This window comes from Berghia stephanieae, chromosome 8 (assembly GCF_034508935.2).
Source record: "Berghia stephanieae isolate SIO BIC M18660-M18661 chromosome 8, UCSD_Bste_1.3, whole genome shotgun sequence".
Classification (NCBI taxonomy): domain Eukaryota; kingdom Metazoa; phylum Mollusca; class Gastropoda; order Nudibranchia; family Aeolidiidae; genus Berghia; species Berghia stephanieae.
The window spans coordinates 23572900-23589906 of record NC_088367.1 but is presented as its reverse complement, the minus strand read 5'-3'; the positions used below and the strand labels follow the sequence as shown (position 1 = coordinate 23589906).

The window sequence follows — 17007 nt, the reverse complement described above, 5'->3', positions numbered from 1 at the left end:
ACTAGACCACATACATGTACACTTGAGTGTTGAGAAATAATTTGAGTAAAGAGGTTTTTTCAAGGACTCTATTTCGGTCTGGGGTTTATTACCTCCCATAGTGGGCAGGGCGGCACTTACTGTGTCTCCTATCCCCCTCTATCTATTTTCCAACATGTTTCTATCTTTGTCTTGGAATGAGATTACTTGGTTTTGTCCAGGCCCTGGCCAGATACCCTAGCTGGGAGGGAGACAGTCAAATGTTTAGTTAGAGTTTTGGGAGATGATATTTTTTTCTTTGTAAATCTTCTCTCTGTTATACACTGTATTACTGTATACATGTTATACATGATTTGTAAACATTTGAGTGTATCCCTCTTAGTTGGGACATCTGCTTATGTCTGAATGAGACATTTAGGTGATCTCAAACTAAGTACTTTGATTGTGTGCTCTTGGAATCTACATCTGTTTCCTTTTTGAACAAATTCCCCTTTGTCTTACCTTTTCTTGGGTGGTTTAATTGTAATTCTAGAACATTTTACTATCCCATTTTCTTCCTTTTTACTGGAATTGATCTGATCTTAATGTGTTGCGAGCGCCGTAAAACCCTCAAAACCAAAACCAAAACAAAACAAGGACTCAATTTTTTTATATAGATAGAATGCGCTTGGCTAAGGAGTTCACAAAATTGCCATCCGGAAGTATAACGGACCAACACGAAACTGTGTTTAATCTTGAAATTTTATAGTCTGGTTAATACAGTTTAGTGAGAAGTACTCATAAACACGGATGGCAAAAAAAAATAACAAAGACCTGAGTGACGTCAATTTCGAATTATCTATAGATAGAATGAAGTTGACGTCACCCGGGTCTTTGTTATTGTTTTTTTTTTCTATCCAGCGTTTATGAGTAATTCTCACTAAACTGTATTAACCAGACTATAGATAGTTCGAAGATGACTTCACTCAGGTCTTTGTTATTATTTTTTGCCATCCGCGTTTATGAGTAATGCTCACTGAACTGTATTAACCTGACTATAAACGTTCATAGTACACACAGTTTTGTGTGTTGGTCCGTTATACTTCCAGATGGCATTGTTATGAGTTTCTTAGCCAAGACCTTAGTGACGTCAATTTCGAACTATCTATAAACGTCCAAGGTTACACATAGCTTTGTGTGTTGATCCGTTGTACTTCCGGATGGCAAGGTTGTGAGTTTCCTAGCCAAGCGCATACTATCTATAAGAACATAAAAAAAGAACAACACCAAAAAACAAACACCCCCCCCCCCCCAAAAAAAAAAATAAAAACCCACAAAAACAATGGGGTTGTTTTCAATAGTAAAACTATAGTAATTATTTGTTTCATTGAACACTAATTACTAACAATTCAATTGGCGCTTAACTAATCGAAAAATTAAGTTAAAACTTAAGTCAGGTTATAAAAGTTAACGAACGCTCTGAAAGGAGGGCTTATTTACTAACTTATAGCTCGCCACACCTCCATCAAGTCGACCAGAAATAGGATAATGTCGTCAATAAAACCGCATTTATCCGTCGCCGACTCCCTCACGTTTGTCAAATAATGTTATTTACAGTATTTCGTCACAATTTCTCCTACTCACACAAGTAAAGACTGTATTTATCAGAGAAAAAAAAAGAGAAAAAAATCCGTACAAATACGGATATGAACTCACTCATGGCAATAATGCTTCTGGCAACTGTCCGGCACGAAAGTTAGTCTTTCCCGTCGTCTGCGACGGCGCGTGTGACAAACGGACGATGACGGTGACGCATGACGTTCGCGACCGACCGCGTCAACCAATCAGAGAGCGCCTCACCTTTTGGACGATTGTGACAAAAAAAAAAAAAACATGATATACTTTAAAAAGTGGAAGGAACCGAATCAAATGTCTAACGCCCATGGCAGGGAAATAGGGAGGAGAAATAAAAGTCTAGAACTAACATATTCTAATTGTATTTAGACAATCTGATGGTGACAGTTTTTTTCTTTTTTACAATTATAATTTTGGATGGACAAGGAAGTTTATCAACGTGACGTGTAGATAAAAGCTATTCGCTCTTATTGTTACACTTGAAATTATCTTAAAAGACACAAAAGAAAGATATATACTACACTTTTTACACGATTATTTAAATGAGTTAAAAATCTTCCAAAACTTTGCCTTTATTTCATAGCACGTGAATCCGGATTCATATATTAAAAACGAAGTAAACTCTTACCAGATTTAACGTTTTATTTACAAATTGGCTGTGTTTTGGTTCCATAAAATTTAACAGTATTATCATTTTTATATCAATTATTTCAAAATATCTAAGCACATTTAAAAGATAATTATCTTTCATTATCGGAACTTATGTTGTGGATGTGTGAATAATTACTTTTGGACACCACAATTTACTGTTGTTTTTGGTAGGATTCAAACTTAGCGACAAATATATTCTTATGACCAGTTGGACCAATTTGTGACCAAATCTTGTCTCTCCGAAATCAGAAGTTATAATCGTTGCTCCGATGATACAGTGATCTTAGAGCAATTCCCAACAAACATAAGGATTTATACGGTAAGAATTTATGATGATATGTAATTTCAAATTTAAATATTCAATCTTATTTATAAACAATGGCAGATATCGGTAAAATGTGAATGATTTTTTTAAAAGTTAATCACTGCTAAACCAAATTTATTTCATCAGCCGAGTTTTGGAAGTGTATCTTTGCCTTAAGAATTGTCTCATAGTCGCTTGCATAATGTCTTGTTACCGGAAAATAATAGTTGCTTTAACGCCACAACAATAGCCTGGTGTTGTCACTGAAGACAGTGTAAGCAATGAAACTATCAACATGCTGATATTCTGACATGGAACTCGCCACTCGACTCAGGTGTTAAGGAGTGGCTGGCTAGGAGATCCGTGACAAATATTGTAATCGCGTTAGTAGAAAAATTACGGACCCATAACAGACAACCGGTGCTATATGAAATGGAAATATTTGCTGGGGAAATAAATGAAACAGTGTATATCGCGCTGAGCATGATAAATCTGTAAAAATGCGCTGTATTACTGATCATATTTATATATATATATATATATTTATTTATTTATTCATTTATTTATTTATTTGTTTATCATATATTTATAAACGCATAAATAAAACAATATGACATCTCTAAAACTCTGCAAAAATCGAGCGACTGGTATTTTCCAAGTTGTAAACAGTTGATTATGTAGATTGGCGATTTCAACAAAATATGACTTACAACCTCCGAGAGGCCTAATGATCAAAAACGTATAATATATAAAATTTAGTAAAAGAACAATACACCAACATGGGACGATCCGAACCCATACCATTCATCTGCCAATAGATAGAATGAAATTGACGTCACTCTGGTCTTTGTTATTGTTTTGTTTTGTTTTTTGCCATCCACGTTTATGAGTAATTCTCACTAAACTGTATTAACTAGACTATAAATGTTCATGGTTACACATAGTTTTGTGTGTTGGTCCGTGAAACTTCCGGATGGCAATGTTGTCAACTCCTTAACCAAGCGCATACTATCTATAACAAAAACAAAACAACAAAAACATGAAATCCAAGCAGACGGCAGGAAAGTATTTGACACCTCTTGTTCTCAAGTAATAGGATCTTGAAATGAAATAATGTTTACATTGTTTTTGTTATAGGCTGAAGAAGGGATTTGAGCCCGAAACGGTCCGTGTTTGGTATTTTCTTATTTTTTCAAAATTGTTTTATTTTCTTTTTGCTCATTACTTTTTATAGTCCACAGCTTCTAGCAGCTTAGTATCAATACAAATATCAGAGTGGTATTTTAATTCATAAACTCTGGCATATTTCAATCACCGGTTACTATCGACGAGAATCTTCTATCGATGTTATGCGTTTAGGTAAAATACGCACATCGTCCGCCAGCCGGAATAACGTATCAACACACAATACTATGTGTAACCATGAACGTTTAATTGTCTGATTGATATAATTTAGTGACTAATATCATTGCCAAAAACGGCTGTCTAAAAAAAAAAAAAAACAATAAAAAAGAGCTGAGTGAAGTCAATTTCGTTCCATCTATTCAACTTTATTTCTGTCGATTTACAATTGTCTGCAAAATGTCACCTCTCGTTTCTGTATTGTGTTTTTTTTTAAATTTTTGTTTTGTTTTTGTTTTTGGGAAGGGGAGGGGGGGGGGAAAGCAATTGATGAAAATAATTAAATCAAAATTGTAGAACCTTTAATTTTTAAATTAAATATAAATATTCAATTTGTCGTTTTTACATGTGTAAGAAAATTAAAGCACACTCTCATAAGTATAATATTATTCGCCTCCTTAACTGGAAACCGACGTGCACTTATTTGCAGGTCTGATAACCCAATTCATTATGAGCTCATCATTGGTGTAATGGAAATATCAAAAAATGACGCAAAATATTGTGCATTATAACAATGTTAAACTAGGACCATAAGCGGGTTCGGATGTCAGACTTGCATATAAAATGTACACGTTCTGGAAACCAATGAAACTCTTCAAGCAGAGATAACGTTAGGTATCTCTCATCCTAGAAACGATTTGACTGGATATCACGCTATATCAATGCTCGGGGTTTTTACAAATAGCATTCAATAGTCTAATGTTATGTCCGCCCACCAACGAGCAGCTTGGTTCTAATAAATAAAGAAAATCGGTACTTTTTATTCTTCATGCTGGCTAGAACTTGTTCACATGTCATGTGATCAGAATGTATAAAAGTCAAAATATGATCAGATTTATAATGGTTTTTTTTCCTCTGGATACACTCTTATGCTCTTCGGAGAAGTATTTTCTAAGGGCGTCCTCCATTGTTCCGATAGTTTAGAACCAGTTACTAAGTTACAATACGTCACTACGAGGGAAGTGACGTCACGACTGTTGAAGCCTACTATTATTCATGGGCTTTGGTTGTTGCAAATAGTTGAGACAGTTTTCGTGCGGCTATATGGTCTAGTGGTATGATACTCGCTTTCGGATCGGAAGGTCTTGGGTTCGAGCCTCGCTCGGCGCATAGTTGAGTCCTTGGAGAAGGCTCTTTACTCAAAATCTCTCACCTTACTCCGGAGTACAATAAGTATCTGACCGTTTGCAGCGTTGTCTCTGTCCGAAAAATTGTAATATCGCCTAACAGGCATCATCATGTCCCGTCCTACATGATAAAGGTTGCTGTTGGCAGCAGCTTCTTATGGTTCACACTATTATGTTATGACGATCGACCCAATCAGCAAAGTCCGGTCCGCATTCGTGCACCGTCGCGAACCCGCCTGGTAGCATCGTCACAACACACCTGCTCTGCCGTTTCGGGTTCTTGCCCACAGCGTGGACATATTGGACAGGAAGTTAGACCCCACTGATGTAACGCACTGCTGTTGGCCAGTGACCCCTTGTAAAGCGCTTTGAGCACGTTTAGTGGATATTGCGTTATCAAAAGGCTAAAACCAACCAAACGAACAAACAAAAATAAGAACAACCAAATTAAATTAAAAAAACAACCAAATCAATTAAAAAGAAGCAAAAAACAAATAAATTTAAACATAAAAAACAACAACCAAATAATTAAATAGAAAAACAGAGGGGGGAAAACAAAACAGATTTTTGAAAACATAGAAAGAAAAAATCAAACAAAACAAAACAAACAAGCAAAAGAAAAAAAAATATAAAGAACAATACAAAAACAACAACAATAAAAAAATACAACCCAACAAAACCAAAACAAGACAGACGAATCACCGCTCTGTATTTGATCCGTTTCTGAAGTTGTATTTATAATAAATCAGCTTTTTTGTCTTGACATTTGGCTTTATTTTTTTTTCGGCCAATTTTGCGCTTAGAAATTCCTTTTACTTTTGGTAACATCCCTGAGACTGCAGCCTTTGCTAACTTCTTGGCAGACATCATAATGTGGCAATGGTGCTCTGTCTGTCTGCCTTCTTCGTACACACATGAGGCAGACTGGACGGATAAACATAGATAAGACATATAATGCTATTGTTTTGTTTTTTTTAAAGGTGAACAAGTTTTGAGAAAGACAATGTGTAACTGTGCTGAAAATATTGACTAACTCTCTCCTTACCATGCCAGCCATTTTCAGGATTTTCCTCCTCAAAACTTCACACCCAACTTTTTAACACAAAATAGATTTTTTTAATCATTCAGACATAATATCAGAAAAGTCTTTGCGATACATAATTTCTTTTGCAAAACATTTTCTACAACACACCGTGTTCATTTTCTTTAAATATTATGACGTACAAAAGAAATTAGAATAAGAAAAATGTTGTTTGTATCGTAACGAATGTGAAGATTTTAGATTTTCCTATAGTTGGTAAGGAGAGGGTTAAATCATCTAACCATTTACTCTAGGAAAGACGAGTATTTTATCAAATTGGCCAGAAAACTCGTCCTTCAATTATCGATCGGTTTTTAATGATGTATAGGTAAAAATAAAAAGAATCCATGAAATAATAGTGCTATACTATTTTTAATTAACCCTCTCCTTAACAACTATAGTAAAATCGTTATGATACAATCAACCTTATTCTTATTCAAATTTCTTTTGTACATCATAAAATTTCAAGAAAATGAACAGTGTGTTGTAGAGCATGCTTTGCTAAAGAAATTAAATATGGCAAGAACTTAAATGCTATTATGTCAGAGTTGTAAACAATCTATTTTTCTGTTAGTCGGGTGTGAAGTTTTTGGGGAAAATCCTGAAAACGGCTGGTAGGGAGAGGGTTAAAGGATCTGTGAATAGAAAAAAAAAATTCTAAGCATAAGTTCTCTTCAACTTTGACTATTCATAAGAGGTGGTAGGTATATAGTTTTAAGAGTGTTCGATATTTTCAAAATTAGTGCAAATCGTATTATTAAGTTGGAACCCAAAAAAAAAATTAAACCACTCGAAATACTAGTAGAAAATTTCATCGATTTATAATCACGTAGAGCTAAAAATAAAAAGAACCCATGAAAAATAGTGCTATACTTTTTAATTTTATTTTATTTTAATCTTTATTTAATATATCCTCTGCTGTCAGGCAGAGTGGAAGTCCAAGGTGGGAGAATTATTATCGTCAAAGTTTCAAAGTTTTAAAGTTTATGTTAGCTTAGGCTTTCGCCAATAATTCATACAATTTGATGACAACATACATGATAGAGAGAAAACGAAGGTAAATGGAACCAAAAAATAAAATAGTACAATTAATAACCACAAAAATACAACAGCTGTAATACCACAACCAATAATTACAATGATAATAATAATAATAATGATAATAATAATAATAATAATAATAATAATAATAATAATAATAATAATAATGATAATAATAATAATAATAATAATAATAATAATAATAATAATAATAATAATAATAATGATGATGATAATAATAATAATAATAATAATAATAATAATAATAATAATAATAATAATAATAATAAGAAGAAGAAGAAGAAGAAGAAGAAGAAGAAGAAGAAGAAGAAGAAGAAGAAGAAGAAGAAGAAGAAGAAGAAGAAGAGGAAGAAGAAGAAGAACAGAAGCACAACAACTATAATATCTAGTATTGTTTGTGTAAATGAGGACCACGCTTATACCCCATTCGTTGGCAATAAAGAAGCTGAGAGTTATTTTAATCGGTTGATATTTGAATAACTGGTTTTCTGGACAAACTTTTACATACGTTTTTTTCCAGAGTAATATATATAATATGTGCAACAATGTGGTCTTGTGGTATGAAACTGCTTTCGGATCGGAAGGTCCTGGGTTCGAGCCTCGATCGGCCGCATAGTTGAGTCCTTGGAAAAGGATCTTTATTCACATTCACCCACCGTACTCAGGTGTAAAATGAGTATCTGGCGTTAACAAGCGTCGTGTCTGTCTGAAAAAAAATGTAATATCGCCTAGCCGGCGTCATGTCTCGTCTTATATGTTGTTGGCCAGGGACTCCATGTATTGCACTTTGAGCACGTTTAGTGAATATTGCACTATATAAAAGCTCAACTTATATAATGTATATATATATATATATATATATATATATATATATATATATATATATATGTAATATTGCTTATTTAATATATATATATATATATATATATATATATATATATATATATATATATATATAATATATATATATATATATATATATATAAGAAATATTCGACAACCCGACCTTTTCTTCCTCCAATGACACCACCCGTTTGGCTATCCCACGCATTCGTACAAAGGCGGGAACGAGGTCCTTTTCTAATTTTGGTCCGTCTGTATGGAACACCATTCCACAGAGCATCCGAGAATCCAAATCATTGTCTGTTTTCAAGAAATCCTTGAAAACATTTCTTTTTTGATGTCATGTACTTTAATTATTGTTTTGTGATGATGTAATTTAAAGCGCCAAAAGCCTCATTGTTGTGGATACCGTGCGCTCTATAAGAGTCATTATTATTATTATTATTATTATTATTATTATTATTATTATTATTATTATTATTATTATTATTATTATTATTATTATTATTATTATTATTATTATCCCATATATATATATATATATATATATATATATATATATATATATTTATATATATATGTGTGTGTGTGTGTGTGTGTGTGTGTGTGTTCTTTTCCCCAATGTATATATATATATATATATCTCTCTCTCTCTCTCTCTCTCTCTCTCTCTCTCTCTCTCTCTCTCTCTCTCCCATTACGTCTAATACAATTTAATCTCACCATTGGTAATGATAATTCGATAAAGAACACATTCATTTTGTATCTTACATTCTCCATATAATGGGAAAATTGTATATATATATATACATATATAGCCTACTCTACATTTTCACAACCGAGAGAAGACATTTGACCTTATGTCTTGAAAAATCAAATAAGGGTCGGAGACTGGTAAAGTAAAGGGTAAAGATGGCGCCAGGCATAAATGGAAAGTAGGCAAAATAAATAAATAAATACATACATAAATAAATGAATGTAGTAAAAATAGTGCTTCAGGGTCCACAACGGAACGGAGTTTATACCGGTTTCTGTAGCGTGAAACAGACAACTTCCATTGCTTGCTACCCTTTGGATAAGACGCTAGTCTATCGCAAAGTACTTACTTATCTCTAGATCTTACTGACCCAGCTACCCAATCACTACTGGGGGTCAGAAAAAAAATCAACTGCAGAGCACTCGTTTCATACGCAAAGGACAGAGATCGATTCCGGATGAAGGCGAGATTTTTTTTTTGTTTTGATAACCAGTCGTCTGTGATTGAGTAGATGGGTGTGTCAGAACTAGTGGAAAAAACTTTGCAATAAACTATGGTCCTATCGAAAGGGTGGCAAGCAATTGCTATTTTCAATTTCATGCCATAGAAACGGGCGATAACTCCGACTCCATGGACTAATGGCTCTGAATGATTGCTTACTTTCTTTTATAGATGGTATGAAGATGACGTCACTCTGGTTTTTCTTACTGTTTTTTGCCATCCGCGTTTATGAGTAATTCTTACTAAACTGTATTAACTAAACTATAAAAGTTCATGGTTACACAGAGTTTTGTGTGTTGGTCCACTTTACTTCCAGATGGCAATGTTGTGAGCTTCTTAGCCAAGCGCATACTATATATATATATAAAACAGAAAGCCTTTCTTTATAAAAATTCTATTCACAGGTTAACAGATAAAACTTACTGTTTGTACAACGGTCATGAACTCGGGATAAACTCCGTTTTGATAGACGAGTTCTAATGGCTCTGAACACATTGACTTGGTCATTTGGGTTATAATACCATAACATAACAGAACAGAACATAGTAAGGGTTTCTAAGGTCAAAGGTCTTAAAAGCCTTGTAATGCTTTTTTTAAAAAAGAAAAAGAAAAGTTCAGGTAAAAAGTTCCAAAGATATGATCTTAACGTTGATCATCATTTACACCATAAGCAATCAAAAATATATCAGTTAAAAACTTCTTCAATATTCGTATTTCAAGTTATTGAGCTCCTGGTCGATGGCATTTTTGAAAGGATTTATACTTTTGGAGTCTTTGGTTATAAATCTCAAACTGCTCCATGTGTTAACAGTCCATATAATAATGATTTTAAAAAATCCATCATAATAACAATAATAATAATAATAATAATAATAACAATAATAACAATAATAATATAATAAAATAATAATAATAATAATAATAATAATAATAATAATAATAATAATAATAATAATAATAATAATCATAATCATAATCATAATCATAATCATAATTATAATAATAATAATAATAATAATAATAATAATAATAATAATAATAATAATAATAATAATAATAATAATAATAATAATAATAATAATAATAATCATCATCATCATCATAATAATAATAATTATTATTATTATAATTAAAATAGTAATAATAATAATAATAATAATAATAATAATAATAATAATAATAATAATAATAATAATGATAGTAATATATATATATATATATTTATATATATATATATATATATATATATATATATATATATATATATATATATATATATAACGCAATTTTCCATTCTCTCACCAACGGCGAACACTCAAACATGTAGGACCTGACATAACGCCTTTTTTTGGCGATATTACTTATTTTCAGGCGGAGACACCGCTGTTCACGGCCAGGTACTCATTTTACTCATGGGTACATTGAGAGGATGTGAGTAAAGAATCTTTTCTTGGACTAGACTATGCACCGCTCAAAGCTAGACTCGATCTGAAGGCGAGTGTCATACTAAAAACAAAATATAAAAAAATTGAGCTTTTATATAGCGCAATATTCACTTAACGTGCTCAAAGCTCTTTACAAGGGGTCCCTGGTCAACAGCAACATTTAACATGTAGGACGAGACATGACGCCTGTTAGGCGATATTACAATTTTTCGGACAAAGACAACGCTGTTAACGGCCAGGTACTCATTTTACACCTGAGTACGGTGAGAGCATGTGAGTAAAGAGTCTTTTCCAAGGACTCAACTATGCGTCGAGCGAGGCTCGAACCCAGGACCTTCTGATCCGAAAGCGAGTGTCATACCACAAGACCATAATATAGCCCCACAATCCGTTTAAGGCGATTTCTTGTACTCTAACATTCTTGAAACACCACTCGCTGTCTATACACCTACTTAGCAAGGTATGGAATAACATGTACAAGAACTAGTCGCTGATAACATTATCGTTGCCCAACAAGTCACTGAATTTTATAACAGGGCCAGGACCCTTATCAAATTCATGTCCACACCATGTTTAAGATTTAAAAACTATATATAACAAAACAAAACGAAACGAAGACAAACAAAAAAAAATAATGAACAAAAAGAATAAAGACGTAAAACCAAACAAAATTTTTAAAAAGGAAACCTAAAACGCAATAAGAAAAAAAAAAAAGATGAGCTCGCACTATTGTTTAGTTGATAAATACTTCCACTAAAAAAATAATAATTCTGCCTTTTGCGTCATACAGGCGGTCCGATAGCTCAGGGGGTCCCGACAGTAAAGTTGGCAGAGCACTCGCTTCACATGAAAAAAAAAAAGATTAAGAACAATCCCTGGTGCAGTCGAGATTGTTTCTGATCCCCCTGTCTACCCTGCAACGAATGGGTAGCTGGGACTCGTAGATCTGGCGGAAATCACTATCCAAAGACTTCTTCTTCTTCCAGTGTTATCTCATGGGTTGAGGTCGACTTGAAATGACACGCCAATCTTCCCTGTTGACGGCTTGCTGACTGCATTCGGCTGCCGACAATCCTGTCCATGTCCTCACATCATCTATCCAAGTTCTTGCTGGCCTGCCTCTTCCTCTTTTCCCCTCAACTCTACCCTCAAGAATATCCTTGTTGACAGTTTGATGGCGTCTTAGGTGTCCAAAATACCTTAGTTTTCTTGTTTTTATTACTTTCATTAGGGTGACAGACTTCTTGATTTGTTTTCTTTTCTTTCCAACAATTGCTATTGTCGTCCGTTCTACGCTATAGAAAACTGGATAAACTGCGTCCCAGTGGAGGTCATGGCTCTGAATGACTACTTTTGTGTCATGCATAACTTTTTGTATTTTTGTGTGCATTTATATAATAGTTTCAAGAGGCGAAGTGGCCGAGTGGTTAACCCTCTCCTTACCACCTATTGGAAAATCGTCACATTTATCACGATGCAACAGTCACTTTTCTCATCCAGATTTCATTTCTTTTTGTTATAGCTATAAAAAATTGGCTTCCTGTAATAGAGCCCTTGTTGACGAACAACATTATGTATAGAATGTTGTTGTTGCTTTTCTGTTTGAGTAAGATATGTCTGTTTTTGTGTTGGGTGGGTGTGAAGTTTGGCGAAAAATTCTGAAAAGGCTGGTAAGGAGAGGGTTAAGGCATTGCACTGTGACCCGGAAGGTCCCAGGTTCGAGCCCCGCTTCTGGCACCATCGTTTTTTTTCCCTTGAGCAAGATCCTTAACCCCCAATTTGCTCACTTGGACAACAACATGGGTGATTCCTGTTGACATCAGACACATTGTTTGATGAATTATCCATATTTCTTCGTAGAATGCCTTGGCGACGAAATCTTATGATGTCCTGGCGGATGGGCATAATTTTATTTTTTTAATATAGTTTTATATAGATAGATAAATTTCATTCCACAAGTAGGTTAAAATAAGCTAATCAACGATAACAAGATGACCAGAGAAAGAAAAAAAGTTCAAACGAAAATAACAGCTAAACTCCGACTGCTTGGTCAACAAAGAGAGTGAAATTCAGTTAGAATCGATTCATCACAAGAGTAGATAGATAGCGTCTAGAGGAAAATTAAGAGGGCTATAACTGGAACTGGTGGTGGATAAATAAACATCTGAAAAGATGTGTGTGTGTGTGTGTGTGTGTGTGTGTGAGTGTGTGTGTACCTGTGTGTGTGTTTGATTGTGTGATACAGTGATGGCTAAAACCACATAATAATGATAATAATAATAATAATAATAATAATAATAATAATAATAATAATAATAAGATTAATAATATTATAATAATAATAATAATAATAATAATAATAATAATAATAAAATAATAATAATAATAATAATAATAATAATAATAATAATAATAATAATAATAATAAGAATAATAAGAATAAGAATAATAATAATAATAATATAATAATAATAATAATAATAATAATAATAATAATAATAATAATAATAATAATAATAATAATAATAATAATAATAATAATAATAACAAGAAGAAGAAGAAGAAGAAGAAGAAGAAGAAGAAGAAGAAGAAGAACTATTGGAGACGTTATGTGCAGCTATGTGGTCTAGTGATATGACACTCGCTTTCGGATCGGAAGGTCCTGGGTTCGAGCCTCGCGCTCGGCGCATAGTTGAGTCCTTGGAAAAGGCTCTTTACTCACATTCTCTCACCGTACTCAGGTGTAAAATGAGTACCTGGCCGTTAACAGCGTTGTCTTTGTCCGAAAAATTGTAATATCACCTCACAGGCGTCATATCCCGTCCTACATGTTAAATGTTGCTGTTGACCAAGGACCCCTTGCAAAGCACTTTGAGCACATCTAGTGGATATTGCGCTATATAAAGCTCAATCATAAAAAGAAGAATAAGAATAAGAAGAAGAAGAAGAAGAAGAAGAAGAAGAAGAAGAAGAAGAAGAAGAAGAAGAAGAAGAATAACTATGACCGAGTTGTAATCGCAAACATATTATTATTATAAAGACAATAACATTATAAAAGATTGACCTTATTTGTGGAAAAGACAAACAATTGATATGGTTTTATTTGATTTTCATGTCCGATTCCCGAACGCAATTTTGAGCGAGCTTGCTTTCACAATGTTGTCATGGACAATAGCTTGGGTGTTGTTTGAAAGTGTTTGTTTATACAACACATCAGTGAGACAGTAATTATTTTGGTTATGATGAGTCTTGTAAGTTAGTACAAAGAAATATGGTCCAAGTGGATAATTCGATGTTGCTGATAATGATATTGGCATCCTCTGAAACAAAAATCCCAGAAAAATAATAACCCCCCCCCCCCCCTTCCCAAATAAAACACAAAGAAAAAAAAATGGGTTAAAAAATTTTGGCCATGTAATCTTGTACTTCAAATACCGATCGATCCAAATGACCCTCATCTGGGCAAAATCTCTCAAACCTGGGACTCAATTCTTAGTCAAAGGTTTGAGAGTTTTTAAGAAGATGAGGGTTATTTGAATCGAAGGATATTTGAAGGAGGAGTTATTTGGTCAAAATTCTAAAAACGTGTTTGTTTGTTTTTAGAGTAGGCTGTGTCATTTCAATAGGGAATAAAAGTCGTGACGCCACACCTGATATGTGCATGTAATCAGTCCTTCTGAGGACTAATGATGAATAGGTTACATATTTAATATTTATAACAAGGTGTATAGACAGTGTTTTATGATTATGGGCGTTAAATGGTCAAGAATGGATGATCTTTTTTGAAGACCAGAATTTATTTTGACTAGACTACAATATGATGCCATCTGTCTGAAACCAGAAGGTCAATAACACAACGTAGGACGAGTGGTTTTACACTTCCAATCAGGTTGCAACCAACACAAAATATTGTCCGTTAGAACAATGTTAAATCAAGCCCACAATTGCGTTCGATTATCAGACTTGCAAATATGGGCACGTTGGTCTCGACCCTCAGCCGCCATTGGCAAACTAATAATCATAATGGGAGCGATCTATTCATGTTTTCGTCCAATGTTGTAATCGTCATCGATCACATGATTTATTGCTGTACAACGATTGGACATTTCTCAATAGATGTAAACACCCTGCTGTGTTTATGAAAGTTGTATATAAACTCATGTGTTAAGCTGATCAAAATGACCCATTGTGAAGTTGGATACTTCTCAAACTGTGAACACTTTTCACTATGTGGGTCATTTAGAGCACATTTTGCAATGTGACCAATGACATCAAGCACATGGAAAGGTAATATAGATAGAATGAAGTTGACGTCACTCGGGTCTTTATTATTGTGTTTTTTTTTTTTTTGGTTTTTTTATTTGTTTTTTTTTTGTGCCATCCACGTTTATGAGTAGTTCTCATTAAACTGTATTAACCAGACCTTATAAATGTTTCAGGTTACACATAGTTTTGTGTGTTGGTCCGTTATACTTCCGGATGGCAATGTTGTGAGCATCTTAGTCAAGCGCATACTATCTATAAAGATCATCTCCATTGAATCGCCATTTCATCGCGCAATCAGTGCTCAGAGATGAGAACGTGTCAAGTTATATATTCGTCGCTAAATCAAAATCTTTTTTTTTTTTTTATGACGTCATCGCCTTCGATTCTTCGTTTATGTTTGCAAACGGAGACAGATGTGGAAACACACGAATATTCAAAAGCCATTCTTGGCCGTCCGTTAACCCATTAAAGTTATTGGCTATTTAGGTGCTTAATTAACATGTATGGAAGGAACGGATATGCCCATCATCAATTCATGATTTTCTTGCATTTGTCACATCTGTCGTATTCCAAATCGAGCATGGAAATTTATTTTTTGCACAGGAAACCTTCCCGTCCTTTTTTCCCGCTACAGGACGTGGTCACTGAGGTCAACTGTTACGTCACAGAAATGTTACTGTCATTATCAAATCATCATCATCATCATCATCATCATCATCATCATCATCATCATTATCATCATCATCATCATTTTATTATTATTATTATTATTATTATTATTATTATTATTATTATTATTATTATTATTATTATTATTATTATTATTATTATTATTATTATTATTATTATAAAAAAATACAATGCCACTGAGCAGTGAGCAATATTATTGCTTTGATTTGAACAGCCTCATGGACGTCTCATTTGATAATGCCTATGTCTTTAACGGCGAGGACGATCTTCTCTTCAAATTATAGGGCATCAATTTATCTAACTAGTTATAACTATTTTTAAAATTAACGACCCCCTTCCCCCCCCCCCCCCCCCCCCAAAGAAAAACCCCAAAACAAATGTTTTAAAAAGTAGAACATTTATTTAGCGTGATATCCACTAAACATGCTCAAAGCGCTTTACAAGCGCTCACTAGACAAAAACAACACCTATCGCCTAGCATATAGGACGAGACATGATGCCTGTGAGGCGATTTTGCAACTTTTTCGACAGAGACAATTCTGTTGACGACCAGGTATTTATTTTACACCTGAATACAGTGAGAAAATGTGAGTAAAGTGACTTTTCAAAGGACTTAACGCTGCACTGCTCAGAGCGGGGGGCTGAAGGCGAGTATTAAACCACAAGACCACATAGCAGCACATAGAGAGTAGAACGTTATTTCGATAAAACCTATGTCATCAATTTGTTGGCGAAGATAGTGAGATCTAGTGTTTGTTTAAAGTAGAATTGAATCCGGCCTGTAATGGGTTAACACGGCGATAATGTAAATATCAAATTAATATTCAACAGAGAAAATAAAACGAGCAATTTATTGTTTTCCACATTCTATGGGATGCTTGAAAACGCTGCATGATGTTTATTCATTTAACATTTGATTTTAAATTGTTTAATTTGATATTGGAAATGGCTTGTTTAATCTAAATAAAAGAATATGAATTTTGAATTTGATCAAGAAGCACTTTCAAATATTTCATTATTTAGCAGATAACAAAAATTTGTTCAGTCTTATTTGCATTTGTCAAGCATTGTTCTAAAAAGTTATCTCAAGCTAAATCGAGGTCGTATTGTGTTTGAAAACAGGTTATTTATAAAATAAAATAAATAAATTCCCCATAGGGGAAATTTGTCTCCAGGGTCTATTCCAAGGGAAGACTGGAATAACCTAGGCGTCAGTCGCAGTGCAGCACCGCAATTTGAGCTAGGGCGAAGTGACTTGCCAAAGGCCACACAGAGCAGTGCGGGTG

General features: G+C 33.8%; 1 protein-coding gene across 1 annotated transcript in view; it reads left to right on the top strand.

Moving 5' to 3' along the window:
* Positions 1-1889: 1889 nt before the first annotated feature.
* The window catches only part of LOC144978400 (uncharacterized), a 57737-nt gene continuing 42619 nt past the window's right edge, over positions 1890-17007 (top strand). The window contains exon 1 of the mRNA XM_078924377.1: positions 1890-2563. The gene's annotated coding sequence lies outside the window, so the exon portion shown is untranslated. The remainder of the gene's footprint in view (positions 2564-17007) is intronic.